The 7,669-nt window shown below is 43.3% G+C and overlaps 1 long non-coding RNA gene across 3 annotated transcripts; it reads right to left on the reverse strand.

Moving 5' to 3' along the window:
- Positions 1-3,889: 3,889 nt before the first annotated feature.
- On the reverse strand, positions 3,890-7,433 carry LOC123054846 (uncharacterized). Of its 3 annotated transcripts, none has more exons than XR_006426343.1 (7): positions 6,883-7,433; positions 5,816-5,957; positions 5,563-5,718; positions 5,325-5,454; positions 5,159-5,220; positions 4,090-4,816; positions 3,890-3,964 (listed from the first exon to the last, which is right to left on the reverse strand). It is a non-coding gene; the product is annotated as an uncharacterized lncRNA (long non-coding RNA). The 3 variants fall into 3 exon arrangements; XR_006426344.1 differs by having other exon boundaries at positions 4,090-4,195; positions 4,679-4,816; positions 5,325-5,718; XR_006426342.1 differs by having other exon boundaries at positions 5,325-5,718.
- Positions 7,434-7,669: the final 236 nt, after the last annotated feature.

The raw sequence follows: 7,669 nt of genomic DNA on the forward strand, positions 1-7,669 counted from the left end.
TATCAGGTTCCTAATGATCATTGCCTGGATATTGTCATAATTATTTGAAGCTCTATCAATTTCCCAACGGTAATTTGTTTACCCACCGTATGCTATTTTTCTCGAGAGAAGCCACTAGTGAAATCTACGGCCCCCAGTTCTTTTTTTCTGTTTTGGGTTGAGTTGAGCCACCAAAAGTATTTTGTAAAATTGACTCAAAATTAGTGTTACATTTTTAGGCACTGCCACAAGGGTTTGGAGAATTATTTAAACCTGTTAGTATCTTATTATTAAAATATTAATTTGGCCCTTGTTTTAATTGTTTAAGAGCATTTAAACATTTTAGAAAAATTTGATTTCTCCACCATATTTATCTATGTATTAATTGTCACACTTAGAACATTGTTGTTCTGACATTTGAACACTTTTATTGTTTGACTTTATTTTAAATTTGAATTTGAATCGGTTTCAATCGACGTGGGATTTAGCAACAGTAAAAGTGATGACATGGCATCATTAGCAGGGGATTACTGTAGCTTAATTATCCGGGCGTCACAGTGAGACAACCCCAAAGTCCTGTCTTGGTGTAGTGTTCGAGTTACTCGCCACTACCGCTGGCACATGCTATTCGAACTCACTGTCTGAATCAGTTCGGTTTTGTGAGTCTCAACTACAAGCTGAAAGACATCGATCAGTTGTGTTGTGACAAGAAGCTGAAGGGCTGCGGAAGTCTCTAGAGAATTCAGATCCATACTTTCTGGTGCAACAACAAGCGTTGGAGGATTTTAGCGCCAAATAGGAGAAAGCTAGTAAGCTTGCTAAGCTTATTGCCAGCATGGTGGATACCCGGGATGATGTTTCTTGAGCTCTTCTGAAGTTGTTTCAGTTATGGACTTGTTTTGCTGTTGCGTTTATTTGCACTGGTGGCCAATTTAGATGGCCAGTGTATGTAATATGCTGCTTTGTTCCCTATATTTGCACTAGTGGCAAACTTTGATGCCCAGTGGATGTAATATGTGTAATAGCTATAATAGCCTAGCGTTAATTGCTTGCTTATTTATTTCCTAAAATTTCTTGTTTAGTTGTTTGCTTGTAGTCACCGCAGTTCTTTTTCCTCGTGTTTCTAGTGACCACAATAACCTAATTTTGTAACTAGGCCACAATAACCATGGCAACACACAGACCGTTGTAACCATGGTCCTTCTACCTGCTGTAGTGACCATGGGCCTCCTACGGGCCGTAGGATCCATGGGTCTTCTACGAGCCGTAGGATCCATGGGCCTTCTACGGGTCGTGTAATCAATGGGCCTTCTACAGGCCGTATAATCATTTGACCAAACATGGGCCATACTATTCATGGACCAATAACGGTCCGTAAAATGGGTCATAAACGGGCTAGATTGGAAATCGTGTGTTTATGGCCCGACCATAACGGGCCGTTAATAAGCCGTATTTGATGATGCTATGAAAACAGCCCAACGGGTTAACGGGCCACAAACGGGCCGACTATAACCACAGGCTGAATTTGGCCCACAAGCGGAACATGCCAGTAACGGACCGTAAGTAACCGAATTCTGGAAATGAGCCCAAGAATAAATGGGCCCTTAGAAGGCCGAAAGTTAACACAGGCTGGAAACGGCCGACGGAATAATGGGTCGTTAATGGGTATAAAGCGATACACTGTTCATTATGGGCTAGTTTCACCTCGAGCCTTTAATGGGCCCAGGGTTACAAAGGGCCTCGTATGGGCCGAAAGACGTCATGGACATACATGGGCCGGAAGTTACAATGGGCTGGAATCATATTGGACGGCCTAGATGACGCTACTGGGCTTAATTCGGATAGGCCATAACGGGTCGTGAGTTAGCGGGTTGTAAATGGGCTATATGCAAACAGGCCATTAACAGGATTTCCGTGGGCCAGCCCGCTACCTTTTGACCAAGTCAAATGGGCCAGCCTTTTCACCGGAATGGGCCTCTATTGGGTCGTGCCACGTGTCGATGTATCATAGGCGCCTTCGGTCCAATGAGTGGATGACATCTGTCCCAACGGTGAGCCGACACGTGGTTCCTCTGGCCATTGAGAATTTTACACGTGGAAAATCCCCATTGGTCCAGGCTGTTAATGAGTTATCGGATTCAAACCGGAACCCGATAGCTTAACGGCGACCCGTTACGGTGGATGCCACGTGTCGGTTACCCTTGACGAAAGCACTTCCATGACGCGCCATTTATTGTCATGGAAGTGGACACTTCCGTGATGATAATTTCGGTATTGTCATGGAACACTTCTACGATAGCACATGTATGACTATCTTGACTCTGTCATAAAATCGTCATGGATGTACATGCATGACAGAAAACGTGACCTACTGTGACAAACATGTATCATCCCGGAAGTGTATTTTTTGTAGTGATGAATAGATTCATCAATATAGCTATCACATAAAGCATTCTTTTCATGATCCAAAAGCATAGAAAATTTATTACTCCCCACATAAGCAATTTTATTCTCATTCATAAAAGTGGGAGTATCATGGGAAACTTGAATACTATAAATTGCTTCCACATTAAAAGAGTAATGTTCAGTAAAAGGATATTCAAAATTATGACAATAATTATCACTACTTTTTATAACACTAGCAAAAAGGCCCGTGCGTTGCAACGGAAGAAACAAATTCATGCTGTTAGTGAGCAACAGAGAAACAAATCCACGCCGCTAGTGAGCCATCTGTGTTGCCACGTGCCCTCTTTGTCGCTGTCGATCAATGGGCGCCACTTGTTCACGGAAACAGAGAACATGATCAATCTCAAGGTGATGAGCTTGGTCACGGATGTCAACCGGGTCCTGTTTAATCCCGTTTAAACACACCAATGATCTAACAGTTTAAAATTTTGTTTTTTTCTGGGAAAATGAACTATGGAGCTAGGTAGAGCTAACTAAACGGGACTTGCGGACACCACTTATTTGCCATTTACATCCCTTTTCAACTTCGCGAGCCTCCGCTTGCACCGACTTAATTTCACAAACTTGCCATGATGGTGAACGGCACCCCCATCTCATCTACACTTATTAGATACACTGTCGAAAGATTTCATGCATGGCAATGGAAACAAATTTAAAAAATACTTCCTTTGTAAACTAATATAAGCTCTTTGAGATCACTAAAAGTAGCGATCTAAAAGATCTAAAAAAAATTCCATGTTCCTAGCTCACTAAAATCAAATAACATTATCATCTAAAACAATGCCTTAATATATTAAATAATGCATGAAAATGCATTATATAAACAATAATCCAAGACATGATATTGTGAAAGAAAAGGTATTGCCTGCAGCCCCCAACAGTAAGGATGTAGGCTGTCAATAAAGCTCAGACTCCACAGACCACAATCTGTTTAGGTTTGATCAATCTCAGTCTGATATCTCATTTTTTGTAGGGTAATCTATTCTCAGTCCGATCTCAGATAGACCATATGCAATTCTAATCATGTAAATGTGAGTCTTGTAGTAATCAGAATGGCTATTTATCCTCCTCAAGTTACCGAGTAACTCAACTTTTTCTGAGGGGCGAGCGAGCAACTACTTAATTAGTAAGCGACACCGGATACGTTTCAGCGCCAAACTTGCATGGAAGAATCTCCGGCATGCTTCCAGATGGTTAAACTGCAGATATGCCTATTATAACCCGAACTGTCACCCGCATGTAGTCTCGTGTATTTGCTCAACCTTATGGAAGGATGGAGCATGTACCACCGCTTAATGCCGTGTAGCTCCGTCCCAAAATCTTGGAAAGTGGGTGCAGTGGCAGAGCTGCCATAAAAAAGCTGGGCTGGCCAGAGACTACAAACTTTGCTATCAAACTGAAAATCAACGCGTTGTTGGTTGGGCTTCATATAAAGCATTTTTTGCTTCAGTGCCTAGGCGGGCCACGGCCCATCCGGCCTTGCCGTAGCTCTCCGCCATGAGTGGGTGACTTCTGAATTCTGAAACACATGAGAGAGGGCGTAAAAACATCAATTTTTTTATAGTACTAACCTACATAAAATGCAATTCTGGGAGCTAGGATTATGTAGAGGTATTGCTTGGATTTGTAATAGAAATATCATACCTTACAAGGAGCTTCCCAGCTCGCCCACCATCATGTCAAAGGTCTCCATAACCTCGGATAAGTTTTACGGTCGTCCTTTCTAGAGGCGTTTGTTTCGTTCAGTGGCCTGGCCAAAATCACGAGATGAAGATTTACATGGTCAATGCAAGATGGGAGTCATGCTAACGCTTCATAGAAAGCCGGAAGAAATAAATTGTTGTTTATGGCAAGGATATAGAACTTTGACTGAACTCAGATTTCTTCCGCTAGATTTCTGCATAACCCACCCCTAATGCACCAAAAAGTTTAGGAGGTGGCTGGTATATTAAATAGGGAACATTAAAGCCAAAAAAATGGTTACATGTCTTCACTTTGCAAGAAGTCATTAGTGTCACTGACAAAAGATATGAGCTGGGTCAAACATACCACTACGCACCAGTTTACAAATGATGTACACAATGGTTTCACAGAATCAGTTAATTTTAGTGCAAGAAGTCTTGTTGGCAGAACATGAAGGAGACACCGAATCAAGCCAGTAGTTAAAATAAGTCTTCTGTGAGCTTGAGAAACAAAAAGGTGCTGCTTTCTGTCATTGCTTTTCACCATCTACCTGTTATTCAGGATAAGCTTGTCAGACTATATGAAATTGATGTGGCAACAGCAGGTGGCATCAGTAGGTCTCGTGCAATATGTGAGGTATACAATCTTCTCAATCAATGTGGCATGAGCCCAATCCAACTCAGGCATCCTGCATTGAGAAAAGAAAGAACATTCATTAGCATCTTTAATATGTACGCAGAATGTCATCTCCATTATTTCAACCAGCTTTCCAAATCCAGAACAATGTAAAAATCTCTGACAAGACAAAAACATTACTATATCATGCTATAATTTTCTAAACCAAATGATCTTTATACTTCCACCAGAAGCCTAGCTGAAAGAACATAACTAAAAAAGATGCAGAACACAACTATGGGTATGATAGCATCATGATACTAAAACTGAGCATACAATCATTATATTTTCTACACCAATTACCTATATCAACAAAATCACGCCATTTCAAATTTGTGAAAATAAGCTACAATACCTGAACATCAATTTCCTCCATAAATACATCCTTTGGTGTATCACACAATGTTTGACCTGCAACTGGATGCAGAAGAAAGCTCACAAATTCCATGAAATATTGTAGGGGCTGAGTGAAACATGGGGAGAAACAAAGTTGTATATATGAAGGTGATTTGTCTAATTACCTTGGAGGAAGGGATTTAACATCAACGTCATAGCAGAAGAGGACAACATCAGCCGTCATGACCTACAGATGAGGGCCCAAACCAAATTCCTTGTGCTGCCCGCGCTGGAGAGTTTGTGCCGGTAGTACACCTGCAAGGGGCTCCAGACACAAGGCCGATGGCTGTGACATAGGATCTTCCCAATGGGCGGGGTAACATATGGATAATTCACTCCACGTGTTGAAACATCTGATGTTACCAGAATCAGGCGATTGGAATCCCGTAACTCTTCAGATATACGTGTCCTATAAAGCTGAGGCTTTCTTGAATTTATCTCTCTGACGTTTAGTTTCAGATCTCGAAGCATTATATACATAAATTCAGTCACCATGGCTGCTGTGCAGAAAACAATCACCTGCAATGCAATGGAAAGATATTAGTAATTTAATAAATTACAATTTTGCTAGCAATCACACTGCTTGATCGAGAGATAGGGGCAGAGGAGGGAGGACCTTATAGTCCACTTCTTGATCAATATGCTCTCGAAGAAGGCGATGAACCATATGAAAGTGTAGTTCATGTGGTAGTCACCACGAAATATTGCTGCTGCACCTAAGCTCAAGAGTAGGAGATGCCAAGGGATCAATATTCTACCTGAAAAAAAATCATAACAGAGGAGAATAAAGGCTATATCACAGGAGCACAATATTTTACTTTCAGACCAAATTCGTTCAGAAGGGCTGCTTGTGTTATCATAATCATACAAAGTGTGATAAGGACAGACATGGCAGATACTCCCTCCATTCCTAAATATAAGTCAATGCCCGCGCGTTGCAACGGGTAAAAAATTCCTTACACGCATTAGGCACTCTATTTGCGTTGCCACTTCTGGTTTTCGTCATATAATTGCTGATAACGGCCAAGTTATCCACCTATTCACGATAAATGTGATCAATCCCAACCGTCCACGTCGTCTATTGTAGAAACAACGATCCATCTTCAACTCGGGCACCACCCATCCATGTCATCCAACACAGTATGGTGTAGCCGGACCGGAGCAAGTCCAGACCCACACACAGGCATCACCAGAGAAGTACATCGCCCTGTCGTGGCTGGGCATGGTGGTCATCTAGGCATTCTTGCCGTCCGCGGACCGGCCTAGATCAACCGTATTGGGCTTTTCTATTTAAAATATGAAAAAAGATAATCTCTTATAGGCATAACAACAAACAAGTAGAGGGCACTGTAAACATCAAATTTCTATATTAGCACATCTCACGGGAAATATTTTGCTAATTCATGAATCAATCCACATGCATTAGCCATCACATTAGCAAGTAACACACGCACACACATCATTCTGTAGCTGAGAATCAATTAGAGAGAGAAAGATAACTGTTTTCGGTGGCCGCTGTGCATCAAATGAGGAACTTTTGGTGGCTGCTCTCCATCAAATAGCAATGGAATATCTCAATAATGATTAGAGAAGGGAGAGGAATCTGAATACTAAGTAGGGGAGAAACTTATGGTGGCCGCTCTGCATCAAATGTGCCAATGCAGCACATGTTTTTCCTCTTACCTAGGGACTTGTCCCATCGGCCGCCGTCCAACAGCAGCAGCACGACCACCGGGGCTCCAACCCAGCCTCGCAGGATCCGGCCGCCCCTTCCTCAAGCCTCCTTCCTTCCCTTCTTCCTCCTGGCTCTCTCTCTCATCTCTCTCTCCCTCTCTTTCTGGCCGCACGCAGGAGAGTTGATGCCGCCTGCCGCCGTGCACCTCATCCCCACCCCCGCGCAGGGGTCGGGCACCGCCAGGACCTCCCGACCTCTCCTCGCGCCCCGCCACCGTCGCCATGGAGAGACCCAACCAGAACTCGCCATCTCGCTTGGAACCGGCGAGGAACACCGCCGCCATGAACTTGAAGTTCAAGCCCCGCCGCTGGACCTCCTCACGCGCCTCCTAGATTGCCTCCACGCCGTCCCTGCCACCGGATCCGGATCCGGCCCCTGCCGCGCCTCCTCGACCGGATCTGGCCGGAGAACGTCACCGCTGTGCCCGGCGTCGTCTGCATCGCGGCCAGCCTCGACCTATAGCTTGCTCGATAGCAACCACCAAGTTTTGAATACTAAAAATGCAGGGTCCTTTGTGTAAGAACGAAACGTTTTCTCACAATAGACACTTAAGGAGGGATTGCGGGTTGTATTACTGAGAAACACGGGGGTTTTTAGCAAAAGTGGCGCGACGGTGAGCGAGCGGGCAGAAGCGACAATTGCTTTATTATTAAAAAAAAATAAAAATAGGGATAGGGATTAGGGAAAGATAAGTATCATCACAATAATCATCATAAGTAGAAACTTTGTTCTCAT

Source organism: Triticum aestivum, chromosome 2D, assembly GCF_018294505.1.
Source record: "Triticum aestivum cultivar Chinese Spring chromosome 2D, IWGSC CS RefSeq v2.1, whole genome shotgun sequence".
NCBI classification, from domain to species: Eukaryota; Viridiplantae; Streptophyta; class Magnoliopsida; order Poales; family Poaceae; genus Triticum; species Triticum aestivum.